This window comes from Crinia signifera, chromosome 1, assembly GCF_055691185.1.
Source record: "Crinia signifera chromosome 1, ASM5569118v1, whole genome shotgun sequence".
NCBI lineage: Eukaryota > Metazoa > Chordata > Amphibia > Anura > Myobatrachidae > Crinia > Crinia signifera.
Window position 1 is genome coordinate 93,539,284 of NC_139217.1, and position 23,227 is coordinate 93,562,510.

The following is a 23,227-nucleotide window of genomic DNA, read 5'->3' on the forward strand; positions in this document are numbered from 1 at the left end:
TCTCTAAAGCAAAACAGGGCTACAAATCACTAGAAAGAAAAGAAGTGAATCAGCCAGGAATCTATTTTAAGGACAATATGTTTGCATGTATTTCCCAATCTAGACTAATGCAGACCATAGTACGCAATGTAACCATTGAAGAATGTTTAGAATCGAGCATCTTCAACTCCAAGTCTATTTACAAAAACAACACAGTACGGGCTGCCGCCATTTCTAGGCTACTGAGAAAGGAAAGGCACCGGATCAGAATTTGCGGTGGCCACTGTAACTATTGATATACGTTTATTAACACAACACTGTCCATGGAATGTGCAAAATGAGGTCATTCTACTAGCAAACGTCAATGAAGTGACCGGACCTAGAAACCGAGATACGAGTTTTGCTATGTATTCATGTACACACCTTACGTAAGGGGTTCTGACAATAAGTACGCCATCAAGCTTCCATTCATTGGAAGTAAGAGTTATGCATGCCGTATTCACCGGAGAGACACAAATTAATGTTTTTAAGCCGTACTCGATGGATTTTCAATAACTAACGTATTAATTAGATGCATATTTTGCTTTAAGGTTTGTAGCGAACACAGGAAAGGACCCGTTCTTCACATCTATTTTTACAATCGGACACAAAGCGGATATAAACCTATTCATACCAAAGTGTGCCTGAAAAGCAATAAAAAAAGCTGGCAGTGAACTGGTTAATGTGACTTTGAGGGGCAAGTAGAGATTGACCTAAAAACATCACGGAATATAGAAATATATTCGGGATGGGAGTTCACACGCAATTAAAAAAAAAAAAAAATGGGCTCACCTCTTTTTCTCCTGCATTTTTATCAGCTATATGCCTGCCTTGATTTTAAAACTTGCTAAAATGTGCTCGGGGAGGAAACTCAGCAAATGTGGGAAAGAAAAATATATGCTACAACACTGCAGTCTTTTTTTTTTTTTGTAAAGAGGTTCAAGCTCGTAATCCCAAAAGATTCAAAAGCATTACCTCACTGCAGCCTTGAGACAAACTGAGCATTCACTCTGGGTCTTACCCAGCATCCTTCCCTTTACACAAAGACAACAGAGGTGTGACCAATGGCGTTGCAGCTAGCAGGCTGCATTTGGACGCTCCCTCTTAGTATTGCCCATTGACAAGCTGGCAGGCAGGCTCCTGAACCTGTTGGCATGGCAACATGTCCCAGGGGCTCCCTATAGGGCTTCTCACTGTACTATGTTTTTTTTTTTATTTTTATTTTTGGTTGGGTGGGGGGGGGGGGGATATTTTTCATTATTCCCCTTTTAACCTCCACTCATATAATCACCAACAGAGCCTTCTGATTTGTTTATGTAGGATGTAAATAGTAATGTGCACTAATGCCTGCTCATGACACACATGGCGTAATAATACACAACTATTTTAACCCTGTGTGATCTGTTATGTGGACATTGCAGATGGGACTCTGTAATTCCTCTGACGCAAACTTCTTGAATTCAATGAGCAGCATATAACACTGCACTGCAATAAGATATGAAGTTTAGTATTGGACAATTATATATATATATATATATATATATATATATATATATACATACATATACACACAGTCCTTTATTTACCTCTCCCACTCACTTCACACCCAAATAATAATCTTATATAGTGCTTTCTCCAATAGGACTCAAGGCGCTTTACTGCAACAATGTACATTGTACAAATAACAATCGGCAGACATGGAGTGAAGGTCACTTATGGGAAATACATTGAGAAGAGAAAGAAGATGTATACTGTACTGCATGTTCTGTATGGAAGATCTGTATTGTCCACTATACAGCTCACGGCTGACTGGGAAAGCAATGGGTACAGATATTACTACATCACACACATGGATCAAAGCAGTAATCATGTGTGTGTGCATATACAGTATATAAACACATGGAACACAATGAAAAACAATTGGTTAACTACCACATGCATCCAGTTGAGACCTTTGGTTGCTCTGATAATGAACTGCAGCTACAATAGCACAAAGAAAGCTGATGCTTCTCATACACACGGAGTAACAGGAAGAGGCATATTCTGTTACCACCAATCAGGGAAGAGGAGACAGGTAAGTAGATGGGTCTGATCACATGGAATCTGTTGCTAAAGCTCACAGACCCTCCCCTGGAAAACAACAAAAGCAGCAGCAGCAGCCTGCCCCCTCCCTTTGCACGCTGGATTGCTGATCTGTCCCTGCCATCAAATGATTGCAGAAATGCTGTATTTTCTAATGTCTTACCCAGGATCCCTGAATAGAAAGAGAGCAGGAAATGCATTCAGTGTGTGCGGGGCTCATGATGATGATGAAGAAGACTTCAGTGCAGGCAGCTAGGGGTGGTGGGGGGTTGGGTGAGAATTGCCAGAGACTGGCAGTGTTATTGGTTACTTCATTACACTCAGACACATGGACAAGTGACACCTATGGGGGTTGGATGTCCTTTTGTGATGACTGACAACATTAATAGCTGTTTAGAAAGAATGTTAACCACAATTACCAAAAGGCCTGAGAGCTAATGCCAAAAATATACCGTTCTGCCACATTGGAATTTGCACACAGATGCAGGGGATGGTGCAGTCACACTGTCAACAGGAACAGATACTGTATTTGATAGAAAATTACACGCAATCAATTGAATTATATATCTGACTCCTATGGATACAAAATGACGTTTACTTCAGCAACCATTACTGGCATTAAGGAACCTATAGATAAATATAGTCCGCCCAAAAAAAAATTGTTTTAAAGACAATTTATTAATAAAGATTTGCAGGTACTGTACATGTTCACTGGCCAGTCACACCTACACACGCAACTGGAAACAGGGACGTGAGCTTCCAGCCGCAGATTATTACACAGTATAAAGTAATAAAACTAAAATAAATGAATAAAAATAAGAAATAAACTAAAGAGTTTAATTTAGGAGAAATGGATACATGGCTAGACAAAGCACTGTTTTCCTTTATGCAGCCCACACACGCACCGATTCCAGCGTGCGTTGTGGGCTTAACTAGCACACACAGCATCGCATCGTATGCCTTGTGCATACGATGTGCATGCGATGCGATGCTGTGCTAGAAAAAGCTAGTACAAAAAGTATGTGCAGCACATACTTTTTGTACTGTACGATGAGGTGCCGCGGGAGCGCGCACCCCATCGTACAGCATCGCACCGCCGGCATCGGCGCGTGTGTGGGCTGCATTACAGCCCACACAATCGATCCCCATCCTGAGATGCAGATAGTGAATAGATGACAGCAGCAGTGGTATTTGTTAAATAACCAATGCCTACAAATATGTCCTCATACTACTGCCCTCAATACACCATGCAGGGGGAAATGTACTAAGATGCCAGTTCTATTTCACATGGAATGTTGCTAATGGGCAAACAATCAGCTACTATCTATTATCTTCTAGAAGGTGATAAGTAAATAAGAAATAGTTGACCTAGACACTGTCCATCCACTGACTGCATACCGTTTCAAACATCAATTATTTCACACAAGTTAAAAGCAATAAAGTAAAAAGTGGAAAGTTTGGGAGCAGTTTTGTACTCAGTGGAACGGCAAGAGATCTCCCGTAGAGCAGCAGGATCTGTGGAGTATCTGAATCAGATGCTTATTATACAACTGCTTATGTATAGACAGATTACAGTAGTTCTGAAACCTGTCCTCAGGCCACCCCAGCAGCCCATGTAGTATGGTAAAATACATATAGCCCAAATGGACTTGCTGTACAGAGGAGAATTAATAAAACCTTCTTTGCAAATTTGTAGTGACATTAAAAAAAGGGGCTGTTCATGTGATTGGTGCAATAACCCCTATATTTACTGGGTTCTATTTTATTATCAATGTCGCTGGTTTTATTCATTGGTGGATACATTTTATTTAGAACAGCCACAAAATGCATAAGGGCTGATCAAAAGGACAACCCCTGGGATTAATAGTAAGTTTATAATAAGTTCTGGGCAAAGTAATGGGACAGTCAAGGGGATGCACAACTAATCTACGCCTGTCAGTTGTGCGAGGAGGTGAGCCACTAAGGTAGTAATTGGGGAACCAAGAATTTTTTTTTTTAAATGAAGCAATGAGTGATAGATTAAAATAGTAGAAACTCAATAAATGTATTCGTGTTCATTCTAGCACCCTGCATCTTTCAAAACCCATGAAGTTCCTCTTTCCTGCCTAGGGTGTCGCTCTCTGCTGTGGTGCTTTTAGCACAGGTCTGGTCTGCATATCAGTGCTGAAAAACAGACCACACTGTGCTAGAAGCATCACAGCAGTTAGTGACACCCTAGGTAGGGAAGAACTGCACCAGTTTTGGAAGAAGCTAGTATAAACACTAATGTATAGTACATAAAAAATAAACATTTCCATTAGGGCCCTATATGTTCAAGTCGAACATGCAGGAAAAAATATACAGACAGTATTCGCGTAATACGTTTTAGACAAAATTATCAAATATTTTAGTAGGCAGGTGAGATAGTTTTTTTTAACAGAACCTCGCAATGGTATCCAAAAATCATAGGCAACAATAAGCAAAAATAATATATTATACTATGCATAATAAAAATGTTTCTGGAAATGTAAGGCCTGTATACACAAATAAACTAATAGACATTAAACATGCCTCCTCATCGCCCCCTGGATCACATAGTAATAGGAGATCGCCATCTGCCATGCGCAAGAGATACCAGGAGGTATTGAGAAGAGAATTGGGAAGCTAGGTTTATGTGGCTGTTGGCAAGGTTGCTATGAAACTCACAAATCTAGAACACCAAACTTATGGCCTTCTTTTCCAGTATATTTGCCGCCTACTCCCTAAAGCAGGGATGGGGAACCTTCGGCCCTCCAGCTGTTGTTGAACTGCACATCCCAGCATGCCCTGATACAGTTTTGCTATTTTGCCATACTAAAATTGATGCAGGGCATGCTGGGACATGTAGCTCAACAACAGCTGGAGGGTCGAAGGTTCCCCATTCCTGCCCTAAAGAAAAGATAAAACTATTTTGTTTTAAAAAAGGGGCACTGTTGGAGGTTCGGGGTGTATGCACACCTGTAAAACCAGACCGTATCGATCGGACAAATGACACAGATACTGGGGCATTGGCATATGATCAAGATCTTTTGAATAAGGCTGTATCTTTCACCATGGGGGGGGGGGGGTATTTAATCCAGGGCGGCATCGACTGTTTAATACAAGAATAGGTCGACCTATTCAATGTTGGGTCCATTTTACCCTGCAAGTCTGTGCATCAGCAAAAACTGCTGCCAATAGTCAGAAACGGCAGCGGGTTCGACAATCCAGCGGCCGTTTTGGACAATGCAGATTCGACTGTTAACAAAGTACAACCTTCATAGGCGGGTCCCACATGTAATTGAATACTGTTGGTCGATATTTCCAACAGGCAGAAATATTGGCCAAGACTGACTACCCTACCATAACGGGGATTACACCAGGGTTGCCGACCCTCCCGGAATTACCGGGAGGATCCCGAAAATCGGGTCCTCCTCCTAGCCCCCCGGAAAGGTGGGCAACCCTCCCGGATTCCGGGGGACCCCCACGCCACCCCCCGATTGCGGCGTCTTCCCCATACCTTTTGGATTGAAATCGTCAATCCGCGGGTCTCAGAGGAGGGGGCGGAGCTAAATCGCGTCATTTTAGCCCCGTCCCCTCCACGGAGATCCGTGAATTGGGGGTTTTACCATCCTGGGGCGGGGCTTAATGATGTAAAGCTCTGTGTTCCATGTTATAAGTGCTTATCTGTCCTGTCTGTGTTCCATATCCTAATTGTCTGCTCATTCTGTCTAAAATTTGTGTGTGGTTTGTCTTCATGTCCTAAATGCATGCTTGTCCTGGCCCATCTAGGGCCAGGACTAGTAAACTAGTTTTTTTTCCCCCTAATTTCTTAAAGGTGCCCTATATTGGAAACACACACACACTGATTCTGAACTTCTTCACTATACCTCCTAACTTTTGCATATTTAAAATTGGGACCTGCTGCCTCAACTGCCCTTTCTGCCAAAGAAGAGGGCAGCGCTATGAGCCAGAGACAGGGCCTAGAATTGCAACTCCCATTATTGACACTCTGGGGGGGGTGTTTGGTGCCCCCTCCCTGCACTGAAGAGATGCAATGTGTATGTGCACAGCATTTCTTAAGCCAGTGGTTCCCAAACTGTGCGCCTAGGCTCCCTGGGGTGCCTCAGTTTGGTGGTCCAGAATCAATTCAAGTTATTTATGGCCAATGCAATAGGCAAAATCAGTGCTTGTGGCTTCCAATTAAGAATATATGGGTAAACAGAAGTGAATCATGTTTCTCACCACAGAAGTGGACCTAAGGAAAACATTTAAATCACAACTTTTTAAATATTTTTCCTGAAATTAGTAACATTTGCCCTAGGGGTGCCGTGAAAAAAATTCTGATACTTTAGGGTGCCGTGATTCAAAAAGTTTGGGAACCACTGGCCTAAGCGATCACCGGCTGCTTTGCAAAGCAGCAGTGTTCTCCGGCTCCCCAACTGCTCCGCTGCCTGTGGGACACTGTGGGAGGGACAGCAGGACAGTCTTCATTTAGAGAGACTGTCCCACCGTAATCGGGACAGATGGGAGGTATGCCTTCACTACTGTTTTATTCATTTGAATGACCGCAAAGCAGTAACTTTTCACAGAGTTAAAAGTTTCACAACCCTGTTACTTAGGGAGTTATTCTGGTTCACTCCTTCTGGCAAATTCCTTCTTAGATGGACAAAACCATGTGCACTGCAGGTGGGGTAGATGTGACTTGTGCAGAGAGAATTAGATTTGAGTGGGGTTTTACTTCAAAGTGAGATCTATATTGCAGTGTATATATAAAGCAGTCAGTATTTTCCCTGCACAGAAACAAAATAACTCACCCAAATCTAATTCTCTCTGCACATTTTACATCTGCCCCACCTGCAGTGCACATGGTTTTGTCCATCTAAGAAGGAATTTGCCAGAAGGAGTGAACCAGAATAACCCCCTTAATAACGGATACCTACTCCCTAATCACCGTCAACTATGTGGCATCGGTCAGCAACACTGGCACCAGACGATGTGCCCCATAAATAGCTCCGATCTACCAGATAGAACAACGTGTAGTGTGTACCCAGCGTAACTATATGCAACATGTGATCAATGATGCACACCTTGTGTAACCCCCTTTTGCTTTTTACTAACACACAATAACTTAGCTTCACTCGCATTCATTAGGTCGAGAGAGTCTAGATCGATATTAAAAAAGGTAGAAATGCTTTAGGTCGGCATCGTCAAAAGTTTGACATTTGTTTTTCTTTCTTTTTTTTTACTGACTTTACCATCCCAGTGGGCATAGATAGAGGGAGAATATAATAGTGAGCAGAGTGAAGCAAGGCACAGTGCCCGAAGCATGGCAATCGCAGCAAACCTTGCAAAGGGACCCGGTACACTTATATAGTGACCATGTCGACATAGACACCAAAAAAACAACATGTCGACCTTTTTCCATTTCAACCTTTTGCTGTATAGAACTTCGACACTGTCGAGTTAATGACCCATATCCAAATAGAAAAGGTACGAGTTGTATAAGGGGGCAGATGTATTAAGCCTTAACAAGAGATAAATGCAAGTGTGATAAAGGGCGGGATGTACTAAAGGGAAAATGCAGTAAAACAGGGGTTTTACCGCATTTTCCTATGTACCATTACCCGTCCGCCCCGTCTCCGCCTGGCAGGGTATCGCCACCCTCTGGGTGGCGATACCATATAGAAGCCTATGGGCTTCTACCGCCGCCCGCCATCCGCATGACCGCCCCTCCCGTCCTCCTGATCTCCTCCTCCCCCAGCAGGTGTCACAGCCGGGAGGACATCCGGCTGCAGGGGGGAGGAGGAGACGCAGGGGGATGCTGACAGCCGCTGGGATGTGACGGAGACCCCCGCACACCACATTACAGGTATCGCGGGGGTCTCCGTCACCGCAACCCGATGCTAGCCGCATATGTTAGTACATATGCGGTAGCATCGCGGCGGCTGGCAGGCGAGGGGCGGTGATGTATATTAATACATCCCGCCCATAGAGAGATAAACGTCCAGCCAATCACCTGCTAACTGCCATGTTACAGGCTGTATTTAAAAAAAGTCAGTAAGAAGCTGATTGGCTGGACATTTATCTCTCTTTATCACCCTTGCATTTATCTCCTGTTAAGTCTTAATACATCTGCCCCATAGTATGTTAGAGATAAAAGCAAAGGGTACAGTCTATATGGGATGCTGCTGATAAGGGTCAGAACGGTAATGGGGTTATGTTTGTTTACCATAATTCCATTTAGCTTTGGAAGAATCACCACTAAACCCACCTAAATATCACTGAAATCTGATGCTATATTACATTTACCCCTGATGTGATTACACCTAATAGTTATGTTATGTGCATATTCCAAAAATGTTAATTATTATTTTCAAACTAAATACTTTCATAAATATCTGCCACTGTCAAATCTAAAATAGCGCCTATTACTGTTTAGGCTGCTAAATAGGTTTGTGCTTGGCACACGGAGCGATGTAGGGTCTAGTGAGATCGCTAAGAAGATGCCCCTAAATCGCTACGTGAGTAGGCCCCATACCACTAAGTGAATGTGCTGGTGTAAGATAACCTTTGTAACAATTGTTCTACGCTATCCAACTTACTTGTTCAGAAATGTGCTCTGCAAGCAACAAGACAGGGGGACAGAGCAAAAGTGCTGCTCATTGCATGATGATACCAGGGAGAGCTGAGTCGCTATTGTAATGCACTGAGGAAGAAGAAACTGTATGGGGTGGGTAGGGAAAGCCCTGAGCTGCTGGGGATCAGCCAAAAACAACAACAACAAAAATCTGCACAGCAACTGATCGACTGTGACAGGCAGGGAACAGGGATCCCATTCATTAAGAAAGCTCATTGAGCAAAATTATTGGTTATAGCAAGGGCATTTTATTGGCGTTGTACTTGGAAAACATTTGTAATGGATACTGCTAAAAGTTAAATTAAACAGAAAATGTACACAAAATGTCCCTGGTGTTATCAGGAGAAAACTAGGATAGAATTTTATACTCACAATTACCTATTTATTTAAACAGAAACATAAATATAAAGGTACTTATATGTCAGTTGGGCACCCACTAAGCTATTTGCTTAGTTTTCCGCATCCCCTTGCGGGGCACGCTACGCTCGCCACGCTTCGGGCTCGGTGGCTCGCCACACTATATAAAATCGACTCCACGCCGACATGGATAGTGGGGTATGAGCGTACTAACTATAGTGGGCGGCCAACTAACAAGTACCAGGATAAATGAAAAAGGGGCAGACTAGATAGGCCAATAGGTAATTCTATATTTTTATTAAGTCACCAATTTGCACTAGTGCACAATTTGCACCATTTACAAAATACACAAAATATGTAGCACAAAGTGCCCAGAGACCCGGCTGTGGCTCCCAACTTCTGCTCCGCAGTACAGTAAATACCAACATTGCGCTTTACAAACACATGTACCTTAGCGAAAATACAGGCAAATTTACAGAAACCCAGGCACATGGCACAAAAGCATTTTATGCTTTGTAACAAAACCCGCTAAAGGCAGCCATTTTATAATCTGAACCAAATATCTTAGCAACATTAGTTGCTGCCAATGGATGGAAAGACCCTAATGTAGTTTGCAAAGTGGTTTCTAAACTGTGTGCTGTGGCACCCCGGGGTGACTTAGGGGACTTGCTGGGGGGGTGCCCCGGATTGGATGTCCATGACCAATTCAATCATTTATGGCCAATGTAATTGTCGACAAACAAAAGTGAATCTTGTCCATTACCACAAAACTGACTCTAAAGCTGGCCATACTCTACTGTGATCTCTTGCAGCAGTGTATGGCCAGACGATCCCCTGTGAGCCGCCCGCAAGGTGGTCACATGTGATACATCACATGTGGTCCTTTCACATTTTATTTATTTATTAACAGTTTCTAATATAGCGCATACATATTCTGCAGCGCTTTACAGAGTATAGTTGAACATTCACATCAGTCCCTGCCCCAGTGGAGGTTACAATCTATATTCCCTACCACAAGTACATGCACACAGACATTTTAGGGTTAATTTTGCTGGGAGCCAATTAGCCTACCAGTATATTTTTGGATTGTGGGAGAAAACCGGAGTACCCGGAGAACACCCACGCAAGTACAGGGAGAATATACAAACTCTGCACCGTTAGGGCCATGGTGGGAATCGAACCCATGACCTCAGTGCTGTAAGACAGTAATGCTAACCATTACACCATCCGTACATGTGATGGATGCACGCCGGGAGGAGGGTTAGAGGTCGGAACTGCATGCCCGTCTGACCTTTGACTCAGGTCCGATGCGCAAGTGCCAGACATCGGACCTGAGGGGATATCACACACACACGATTTGGGCTGAGATATATTGGCCCATTCCGCATTGAACAGGTGAAATCGTCCCAAAACGCAATGGTGTATGCTTCATTTCTTTCTTCTTTTTCTCTCCAGATTTTGGCCTAGGGGCGCTGTGATACAAAAAGTAGTAGGCTAGGAGTTGCCGGAACCAACATGTTTCAACTTAAAAGGCCAAACCAGATTGGTTTGTTCTTTTAAAACATCCTGATTCTAGAAATTATTGCGGGTTTACATTTACAAGCTAAATTGTGCAGTTGTAGAAAATCCATAAATTGGGGTTTGGAATGATAAGTGACCGACTTGAACATCTCCACTCGCATTACATATAGTTGACCGATGTCACGAACAGGAATCAACCACTCCAGTACCTGACCGCATTATTTACAGTATATAATGCTGTGCATATCGCTCGCTTGATTACCTCCCTGTTTATCTTGTAAACGGTTTTAACACCAAACAAGTGGTAGACAGAGTTTTGAAATTATTGTTGGTGCCACCAATCTCCCATAGGGTTGGAGTCATCCACAAAACATTTGTGGGAGCTGTACACAGCTGTCTCCTAAGGTGGTGAACCTACTACATGAGCATAACAGATGTAATGGATGTACATGTATTCTGTTTCTGTGCCACCAGTATTGTCAGTATAAAAGTAAGCACAGGGAATTCTACTCCTTATATTCACAACGCTCTTTGCTATCATTTGAAGAAAAATAAGCTCTGCAAGATGTGATTAATAGATGAATCAGATATAGAATAAGTAACTTTTTTAGAATGCAGACAAAACAAAAATGTATAGACATGAATTGAAAAATTGACACAGATTACATTAACCGCACAAATTTGACGTTACAAAAGAAGTTAATCCCAGAGCCAAAAATGTAAGCTAAAATAGTAAAGTCGTTTTATGCGTGTTTTGTGCTCAACAACATAATCCTAAATTACAGAAAGGATGCGACAAGACTTCTCAGTCCAGCATAATACACATATACAGGGGTATTCTCAGGTTATTTACAGCTATACACATATAACTGCGCTATTGAAAGGTAACATAGACTGTGTAAAAGAAGAGGTTAGAGAAGTGGTTCCCAAACTGTGTAGTGCCTAATTCATATTACACCACACTGTAATGTCCCTTATTCACATTCCGACACACAGTAATGCCCCTTATACATGTTACATCACAGAGTAGTTCCTATTATTTATGTTACTTCACATATTAGTGCCTTTTATTCAGGTTATGCTACGCACTAGTACTCCTTATACACATTGCACTATGCAGTAGTGCTCCTTATACACAATGGGGGTGATTCGGGTTGGTTTGCAAAAGCAAACTCCTTCTTTAATGGGCAACATGCGCAGAGAGAATTACATTTGGGTGAGTTATTTTGTTTCTGTGCAGAGTAAATACAGGCTGCATTATTCTTACACTGTAATTTGGACACACCCCACACAAATGCACATGTTACATTAGCCCCTCCTGCAGTGCACATGGTTTTGTCCATTATAGAAGGAGTTTTCTTTTTGCAAACCATTAGAATCACTCCCCAATGTTTGCAGTTATAGTGCCGCTTAAAAAACAAAATGCCCACAGTAGTAGAGCAGTGGGGAGGAGAGAGAAGGTACAATCTAGGCAGGCCGACATTGCATAAGTATCGGCACAGAGCCATAGTAACTTCTGGTGTCCCCTGCCCACACGGCAGCCGAACTCGGAGGTTTTTACATTTGACTGCAGAAGTACATGCTGTGTAAAACTAAGAGACAGTAACGGAATGTTGAGAGATGAGAGAAATGGACGATATAGAGAGTAAAGTATGAGGGAGGGAGCGTTATCAAAGTCTATAGTCAAATACAGTACCCTGTGGCCGAGGTCAGGATTCCTTGAGATAGATATAGGAATAGGCAAAGTCAGATTTTCCATAAGATGCTGTCTAGGGTCCAGCAGGTCCCAAAGTTCCCCATAACGATATCTTGGTCATCCAAAATATTCCCAGAAGAGCGTGACTACTGTGTGACATTGTGACATCACACGGACATGTTCTTTGATAGGACACACAAAATGGTTTTATCCACTTTATGCGGGTAATCGGTTTACTTTAAATGTGACACAATGCTGATGTCTACACAGCTGGGCATTTATCAGTGGACTGTGCACGTGCCAGTGTACTCTATCAATGCCGCCTGCAATCAGCAGTAAAAATATAGTGCTATGGATTGTTTGAGGGAGGGGGCCTCAAACCAATTTTTTGCCTGGGGCCCCATGAGGTCTAAAGTCAGTTCTGGTAATAGGTAAGCATGTTTTAATGTATTCCTTCATGGAACACTTCAAATTAGTCATGAGGCACAAAAAGATAGGATCTATATATTAAGCAGATATGAATCGAGTAAGTACTGTATGCTAGGCGGAAGGAACAAGTCAGGACAAAAGTGGTGATGATAAAGAAAGAGTCTCTCAAGTTTTAACTTCTGTTGTTTAAGGGACCAGAGGTGGGTAGGACAGTTTCTGCACTCGGGTAGTGATAGGTCCAGCATGGCCTCAGCTGATGCACTGATGCAGATGGTTTTAGCAAATGCATTGTTTAGGTGACATCTTGTGTAACACACCGTGATCTCTACGTGAGAACTATACAAAGATGACTGAGAGTTGTAGATATAGTAATTGGACATCCATTCATTTCCTACCCCATTGTAGTCTTATTATACCATATGTACACTATGGGCCTAATTCAGACCTGATTGCTGCTGTGAGAATTCGCAGCAGTCAGTGATGAGGTAGATCCCGCCCTTCTAGAGTGAAATCCACCTTACGAATGAATGTGTAATCGAATATGTCCAAAACCATTCATAAGATGCTCACCATTGATTTATTTATTATTATTATTATTATTATTATTATTATTATCAGTTTCTTATATAGCGCACACATAGTCCGCAGCTCTTTACAGAGAATATTTGACCATTTGCATCAGTCCCTGCCCCAGGGGAGCTTACACTCTATATTCCCTACCACATGTACACGCACACACACAGACATTCTAGGGTTAATTTGTTGGGAGACAATTTGCCTATCAGTATATTTATGGATTGTGGGAGAAAACCGGAGTAGCCGGAGGAAACCCACGCAAGTATGGCAAGAATATACAAACTCAGCACAGTTAGAGCCATGGTAGGAATCAAATCCATGACCTCAGTGCTGTGAGGCAGTAATGATAACCATTACACCATCCGTACTGCCCTTTTTTCCACTGGTCACCACTGATCGCAGGCGCCATGTAACCCTGGACACTCAGCAGCTGAGATGAATACAGCTACGGCTTATCGGAGCTGGAGCTGAGGTCACATACGATCGCTTAGGCAGGCCTGCACTTTCCTAGGCACACCTAGGGGTTTTTTTCTGGCACGCCTGCATTTTTCTTGGCACTCCCACTAAACAGCCGGTTAACACCCCTCAGATGCCTATATTCTTCCAGATGCATGCAAAGCCTAGGATATACTACATTCGGCACGCCTAGGATACACTACATTCGGCATGCCTAGGATACACTACATTCGGCACACCTAGGATACACTACATTCGGCACGCCTAGGATACACTACATTCGGCACACCTAGGATACACTACATTCGGCACGCCTAGGATACACTACATTCGGCACGCCTAGGATACACTACATTCGGCACGCCTAGGATACACTACATTCGGCACGCCTAGGATACACTACATTCGGCACGCCTAGGATACACTACATTCGGCACGCCTAGGATACACTACATTCGGCACACCTAGGATACACTACATTCGGCACGCCTAGGATACACTACATTCGGCATGCCTAGGATACACTACATTCTGCGCGCCTAGGATACACTACATTCGGCACGCCTAGGATACACTACATTCGGCATGCCTAGGATACACTACATTCTGCGCGCCTAGGATACACTACATTCGGCACGCCTAGGATACACTACATTCGGCACGCCTAGGATACACTACATTCGGCACGCCTAGGATACACTACATTCGGCACGCCTAGGATACACTACATTCGGCACACCTAGAATACACTACATTCGGCACGCCTAGGATACACTACATTCGGCATGCCTAGGATACACTACATTCTGCGCGCCTAGGATACACTACATTCGGCATGCCTAGGATACACTACATTCGGCACACCTAGGATACACTACATTCGGCACGCCTAGGATACACTACATTCGGCACGCCTAGGATACACTACATTCGGCATGCCTAGGATACACTACATTCGGCACGCCTAGCATACACTACATTCGGCATGCCTAGGATACACTACATTCTGCGCGCCTAGGATACACTACATTCGGCACGCCTAGGATACATTACATTCTGCAGTTCCTGAAGACCTACTGTATGATGATAAACAATATTCTTCAAGAACTAGGATACAGTACTTTTTGCAGGACATACAGTGTGATAAAGTATGTTCTGCATGCCTATGATGCATTATGTTTTGCATACCTTGAATATATGAGTCTGCATAACCTGATATATACTAAATTCTGCAGGCCTGGGCTATATAACATTCTGCACACCTTGGTTATACAACATTCTGAAGGACCTATGAGCAGGGCCGGTGCAAGGCACCGGAGCGCCCCAGGCGAGTCGGGGTGGGGGCGCCCCGGTGCCGGGGGGGGGGGGGTACCTGTCCTGCGGCGCTGTGTATTTAAATCTGGCGGCGGAGGCAGCGGGGGTCCCTGCAGTCCATTAGAAATCACGAGCGCTATCCGCCGGGCTATGCGGAAGCGCTTCTAGTGTGAAAACACTGGCAGCACGCTGATTGGCTGAGATCAGCGTGCGCCGTGCTGCCAGTTTTCACAATAGAAGCGCTTCCGCATAGCCCGGCGGATAGCGCTCGTGATTTTTAATGGACTGCAGGGACCCCCGCTGCCTCCGCCACCAGATTTAAATACACAGCCCCATAGGACAGGTACCCGGGCGGCACAAAATGCCGCCCTCCAGTGGCCGGCGCCCTAGGCAAATGCCTAGATTTGCCTAGTGGTGGCGCCGGCCCTGCCTATGAGATACTACATAGTGCAGATCTAAGATATACTACATTATGCAAACCTAGGGCATACTTTACTACATTCTGCAGGACCGGGATAGACCACATTTTGCAAATAAGGGTTTACTACATTCTGCAGCCAAATGAGATTTTTTTTTTTTAACATGTATTTATATTGTGTTGATATTACACAGGGAATAAGAATAGGTAATAAAAAATACATAAAAGGGCTTACTACCTGTGAAAGTGGCTCCCAAACTGTGTGTAGCGGCACTCTTAGGAGCTGTAGCACCTTTGCTGGGGTGCCGCTGGCAGATCATCTGGTATCAAAACAAACAATCTGGTTTGTCATGCTTGTAGATGTCCATTTATACAGGCGCAACGCTTCTAAAACTAGTTCCTGGGACACATCTCTATACATCGCTGGGATTGACATCATGAAGCCCTACCCCTATCACAGCAAAAAGGGGCAAGGCTACATGATGCATATTTGCATATTGTAGCCCCGCCCCCTGTATTTGGACCTGCAATTCCAGCAATTGTTGCTCCATTCTGTCCACTTCTCTTGGAAGCGGACATAATGCTGCAGAAGCACCCCTACGGAGGACTACCGGGAATGTTTTCTGCAACTGCTGGTAGAGTAGATAGGTAGGCCAAAACTATCAGCCCCATCGGCTCTATAAATATGAAAAAGAAGGAAAATCGCATACTTTCCTCAGGAATATGGAAAGAGATGCTTGCCATTATGATGCTGGTCTTATTTTTATGTGCAGTCTTGGAGTTGTAGTCTCATCAGCCCCATTTTTAAATTGGACTAGGGATGGCCATCAATGATTGCAATATATTATGTAATGACAAGTGGCCATGGATGGTTGGTGAACTATCAATGGTCATCCATTGCATAGTTTGCCGCAGATGACCATCCCTGTTTTTTCATTGACTGGCACATGTGCCAATAAGAACACGGGGGCAGGGCTTTGTATTGTCAAGGGACAGTGCTCTGTGTCCTGTATAATCAATGGCGGGAAACCATCTTGTTCTCCACCATCAATGGCAAAGACATTCACCGACGGCAATTAACCGTTAAATATTTGGAATCATTAATGGGTGGTGGCAATCCCTAATCTGGCCCTGGTGAAAGCGCAGGAGACCAGGAGAATGTGGGTTTCTGCCGTAACCATAATAATTACATCAACAGTAGGGTCATTATAATTGCCACATGCGGGTTGGTAGTGGAATCTAATTGATGTATAGATGGCTTGTGGGGAGGTCAGGTGGAAGAAGAGACAAAAAATAAAGTGCAATCTGCAGACATACCATACTACGTTCTGCAAATTTTGGTCTAGCAGACTTTGAATATACTACAATCTGCAGGATTATGATTTTATACATTATGGAGATTTCAGATACAGTATACTACATGCTGCAGGACTAGGATATGATACATTGTGTAGGCTTGGCTATGCTACTTTTTGCAGACTGAGAATATACTACATTCTGCAGCCTTCGGATACACTACATGCTGCAGGACTAGGATATGATACATTATGCAGGCTTGGCTATGCTTTCTGCAGACCTAGAATATACTACATTCTGTAGACTTATAATAGCCATCTCTGCAGTCTGACTCACAGTGCAAACCATGTTGTCACCTCATGAAGTCATCTGTAAGTGGAGGACTTCTGCCAGAAGATTACTCACCAACACTCTGCAATCGACACTGCAGCTTGGCACAAGGTTTGCAATTATAAAGTAAAATCATTATGACAATGGGTAGCGTCTTCAGTCTTAAAAGTTGTACATACATGGTCCAGCATAAATATCACTTACGATCACAGCAATTAACACTACTCACTTTCTTGCTGACAGTGTACAAATATACTTTTCAGTCTTGGCTACAATTTTTCTTTTTCTGAAACGGAGTGTTCTAAAAAAGGTAGGAACAGAATTTCTAAGTATTATATTCTTTTTTCAGCTTGCAATATATTTCAACTGACTACGTAATATGCGGCAAACAACTGCCTTTCTCCAGCCTAAAATGTGTGTGTGTATATACAGATGTGTCCTCTTGCCTTAATATGCCAGACAGCAAGAGATGCCTGGCGTGACTGAGCTGACAGTTTTGGTGCATCTCAGTTAACGTCCAGCGTCTTTTTTTCCCCAAATATGTATGCAATTTATACCCCATTCACACCAGTAATGCAGGGACAAACCCGGGAATTCAGTTCCCGGGACAAGCAGGGACATTCCCGGGTTTTGACCCATTCACATCAGAAATGTCCCTGCATTTTCTGGTGTGAGAAGGGGGCAGGAAGGAGGCCGGCAGGAGGTGGGGAGGAGGTGGGCAGTCGGCGGGATGGCGGCGGAGGTGGGGAGAATACTCACCCCGGTTGCTGGTCCTCCGCACAGGCCAGGGATCCACACAGGCGGCGGCGCAAATGAAGGGACAGGCGGCAGATGAAGATGACGCAGCTCTCCGGCACCCTCACTGCCGCCGGAGAGCTGCGTCATCATCATCCACCGGCTGTCCCGTCATTTGCGCCCGCCGCCTGCATTAATTCCCATCGGACAGGACCCAGCAACCCGGGTAAGTATACCCTACACCTTTCACACCAGCCAGGTCCCCGGGTTGAACCTGGGAACAACCCTGCTAGCAGGGTTGAAATTAGCCCGGGATTTTGTCCCGGGAACCTTTCACACCAGCGCTAGTACCGGGTTGTTCCCAGACTCAACCTGGGAATTTAGGCTGGTGTGAATGGGGTATTAATGGAAAAAGATGCACTAAAAGATGCCTGGCCAAGTTATGCCAGGGCATGGCATGAATAGAAAGGCTGTTTAATGTGCCAGGAAGCTAGATGCATATAGACGCACATACACACACACACACACACACACACAACATATCTTTAACTGAATCCAACACTTTGCTTATGAGCACTCACACCCCACAAACTAAAATCTAAATTGCAGTGTAAAAATAAAGCAGCCAGGATTTACCCTGCACATAAACGGAATGTACAGGGTAAATAAACGGACTCATCCAAATCTAACTCTCTGTACATGTTACATCAGCCTCACCTGCAGTGCACATGGTTCACTGCTCCTTGGCAGAAGCACGCATATGAGCCACCCAACTCCGGATGCATCAAAGTTGGGAGATATGAGTGAGGTTCTGCAGCTTCATTGACATAGCAATTGTTGGAGTAAGGGGTGCTATTGCTATGGTGTCCAAAGCATTAGGTGGGCACAGGGCACAGGTTATAAAGTTGCATATCAATTTCCCAGACTTGCCTGCTAAGCTATTGGATCTGATACACTGCCCAGCCTGAATTGTGTGACATTATATTTTCAGTCAGAAGAGTCTGTATTGGATCTTATAATGGTATGGGTGTATTCTAATGTGGTATATTTTGAACTGGAGGTCACTAGAATGTGTCACAATATGAACTGGGGGGCACTGTAAGATAATATAAACAGGGGACATTATGTCATAAAGTGAATACTGTGTGTCATAATGTGTACTAGCAGCCCTACAATGTGACTAACAAGCGAGGACACCATTGTAGTTCAGAAAATGAAGTAGGGCTCCATTATGGGGCATAACATTAATAACTGCTGTGGAGAAGGATCGCTCAACAAGCACTGGCACAGAGGCCCCTTCAATATGTTGCTATGGGGCTCACAGGTCAAGTGGCAACAAACTGGCCTGAACCGCACAGTCTGCCAGTGCAGGTAGTAGAAATAAGCACAGTTCTGTTAATACCATTCATTGGTGGAAAGCTTCTACCTGAAAACAGTTGGATAACACGTCTAATCTTCCCAACTATTTTGAATGAACTATTGTTTGTTCCTTCATATTAGCAGATTATTGTTCCTATCTGTATAATGGTTGGATGGTTGAAATGATAATCCTTAGATGTGTGCCCAGTTTAAAACAGGACAGCCCTTAGGACTTGCAGACAGACAGGCAAATCCTTAGACAGGATCAACAGAGGATTAAGGTGTGGAACACACACAGGACGACGCATATAACATGGAACATTGATGATGAAACGCGTTGGGGGTGTCTAGGCTGGCGGCATATGCACGATAGCCCGGAAGGTAAATCAAGACTTGGTACCATATGAAAAAAAAATCAAGAAAAGGGAGGATCTATTTAGTGTAGCCAAGAGCAGTCACTACAGGTCGAGTATCCCGTATCCGAATATCCGTTATCCGAATTATTCCGAAATACGGACATTCCAGAAAGTGAAAATTTTTTTTTTTTTTGCTAAAAACTCACTGGGGACATTTGTAACAGCACTACTGAGGACATGATATGTAACTGGCACTATATATGTACAAGAAAATGATTGCTTGGCATTCAAATTCAGTGCTGAGATAGTACACACATTTTGTTTCACGTTTTGAAACCTTGTTTTTTGAACAATTAAAATATATTTGTGTGTATTTTATGTGGTAATAAAATATATTTGTGTGTATAATATGTGTTTATACAGCATAAATGCAAGATACTTCAAAATACATCATTAAAATATTAAAATATTCCGAAATACGGAATAATCCGTTATCCAAAATTCTCCTGGTCCCGAGCATTTTGGATAAGGAATACTCAACCTGTATAACATAAGTTACTAAGGTTATATTATCACTAAAGCAGGCCAACCTGTGGCTCCCCAGGTATTGGTAAATTACAGGTCTCAGCATATAACGTCACCATCCTGTAGACTCAACACCTTAAGGATGGAAAGAGCAAGTTTCCAGCGTATGTGGAATTAGCAAGAACAGGCACACATGTCGGTTTCTGAAGCTTATTATGGCTCTGACTTTTGTGCAGGGTCTATGTGCAAGGTCTCTAGAAAGAAGAATGATGGAGACAGCACTGGGGTAATTGGGGTAGGAAAAGCTAACCGTGTGAAGAGTCCTGTAGGAACCTTTATAAAGACAGACATTCAGTATTGGAACACGTTTGTGTGAGTGTCACTGTTGGATGAATATATAAAGACTGCAATAGGAAGTCTGCAGTCACATCAGGACCCTGTCAACGCTCACTACGGTAAAATACAGATTTTTGTAGATCTGTTTTTATTTGACAGTTTCTATATATTTTTTTTTTTAACAGATGTTGAAAAAAAAAAAAAAATCCAATCTGTTTTCCAGGAAAAGCAGTTGTCTCAATTCATGATTATAGTGACCGTGAGCAGAACAAGTGGGGATCCTGACTTACAGGGCCTTTTTTCCCTCGTGGGGGTCCACAACCCCATAGAAGGAGAATAGGATACGTGTCGAGCGCAGCAAGCCCACAACGGGCTTGAATGCGCTTGCCTCCCTGTCGGGTTCCTAACAGTCAGGATTCCGATGTCAGAGAAACCACCGTCGGCCTCTTATATCATACCTGTAAACATTGCCTGCTGACCTGAGCACAATCTACCTATGACCTGTCCTGAAGTTCAGTTGTGCTGCACAAGGCCACGCCACCCTACTGGAAAGGGAATTAATCAGAGCAGAGCAGCCTACACATGTGGGATACAATTACTAACAAACAAGTTGCAGATAATTACTTCCCACTGAACTACCAGCCCTTGTATACATATTTGATTTACTACATTTTACTATAGCTTGAGGGAAAGAAGATTACGTTCTCTGTAATTCCAGGTGAGAGCATTACATTTAGCACACTCCTGAAATCCGACAGCTCTCTCCTGCTAATTAACATTATTAGCTCCTACTGATATGAGGCTCTGATAGCTGCTTATATGTCATAATGAATATAACCGCACTGATGTTATGAGAGAATGGATTTGGACCACCCCTGCACTGCTAAAAAAGGTACCCCCCACTAGTCATACTGCGGCCATCCCCGGGTTTTCTAGCAACTAGCCAGCATAACTCAGAAGTGCTGGATAGCTCATGCATTGTGGGTTCAAGTGATCTAAATGGATGAGTAAGACTGTCCCTGCCTAATAAATGGTCAATGGATTGTAACTAATACCTCGGTTCTATCAATGGCCAAGGTAATCTGACATGAAATATCTATGAAATGTATATAGTCCAAATGCAAAGTTTATTAAAAAGACCAATTGGTGCTCAGGAACGTATATTCCAACATGACGACACGTGTATAAATGCTGAATGTCCTCACTCATATAATAGAAAAGGTTTAGCACGGATGTTGTAACATGGATCTCATAGCCTGGGATATGCATTTGTCGACCTAAACCCATGTCGACCTTCACCCATGTCGACCTAGAACCCTGTCAACCTTGTTGCCTGTCGACCCAACGGTGTCGACCTAATGACTGTCGACCTAAGTCGGGTCGACAATTACGATCCACACCCCATAGCCTATAGGTTAGGTTCCCACAATGGCCATAACTGTGTGAAGTTTCTGGGTGAATGACAGCCAATGTCTAGACCAACAGCAAATTTTTCTACATTGACAAAAGGTAGACGCATGAAAAAAAAAAAAATCGGAAATTTTTAATATTTAATATACATGTGAAGTCATCCGCGTCCACTCGCCACGCTTGGGGCACGGTGGCTCGCTGCGCTCACCACACTATATAAAATCAACTCCAAGCCAACGTGGATAGTGGGGTTATGAAAAGGTCTGAGGACGCGTACCGCTGCGCTCGCCACGCTTCGGGTTGGCATTCATAGTGGGGGGGACGTTAACAATGTGGGGGCATTTCACATATTCATTACCCATCAGGGTGGGTATACAATTTAAAATCTGGTCGGGGGGGGGGCATTTAACATAGGAATCAGGCATCTGGGTGCCTGTACAATTAAAAATCGGGTCCAATCGCGTCACCGATTTTTTGTTGTACAATGCTCTAAGATTAAAAAATCGGGCGCCCAGATAATACACAAGTACCAATTCAATTATCACCAATTAGACAAAGGGGGGTATTCAAACCTGGGACATGACTTTCGGGATGTCCCAATAGCAGTGACCCTGTCCCGTTCTTGGCCCCCTCGCCAGTTATTTAGCAGACAGTATTCAATTTCCTGTCTACCGAATGACGAAAAGGAGGCGTGTCTGTGTAAATGGCCATAGATCGTGGAAATAGTGCTTTTAAAGTCAGGTCTGCCGAGATGCATCTTCAATGCTGATGGGGAAGACAGCATTGAATAGGCACCCGACGCTATTTCCCCCATAGGAAATAGCGGCAGGGGATTGAATACCACTCAAAATCTGCCAAACTGTCAGTAAGGTGTAGAATGTCAGACAATAGAAAACTTAGAAAGCTGTGGGGTGCGGCGTTAGGTTTAAGCGGCACGGTGCAGGTTTAGGCACTATTGGTGTGAGTTAAGGTCAGGCTGTAGGGAGATTAGGGTTATATCATATACCAACAAATTCAGACGTTAAACAGTTTAGACCATTAAAATTGAGCTCCCAGTTATTGCAGCTCCCAATGAGTATACGGGGATACGCAATTACCTAGAACCTTGCATATTGAATTAATAATAATAAATTTGAGAGTTGTACTCTCTCAATCTATTTATTATTAATTCAATATACATGTTTCGGGGTTAGGGTTAGGCTGCTAGGAGGGAGAGTTGGGGGGGGCACGGTGAGGGTAAGTATACTTGAATAAATAACTTATGCAAATATAGTTCTCATTGACAAATGGCAATATTTTGTAGATATAATTTTTGTGCCAATTTATTCTGCATAAAAAAGAAAAGCATAAGGAAAACATTGGAAACAAATCAGGGA

General features: G+C 43.4%; 1 protein-coding gene across 4 annotated transcripts in view; it reads right to left on the reverse strand.

The window, feature by feature from the left end:
* The window catches only part of STOX2 (storkhead box 2), a 248,749-nt gene that overhangs the window by 75,042 nt on the left and 150,480 nt on the right, over nt 1-23,227 (reverse strand). The window contains exon 1 of one of the 4 annotated variants that reach the window (XM_083170544.1): nt 17,360-17,399. The exons of 2 other annotated variants lie outside the window; for them this stretch is intronic. The gene's annotated coding sequence lies outside the window, so the exon portion shown is untranslated. Of the gene's footprint in view, nt 1-1,950; nt 2,026-17,359; nt 17,400-23,227 lie in introns of those variants that run through there. One more of the 4 variants, XM_083170535.1, reaches the window with a different exon arrangement.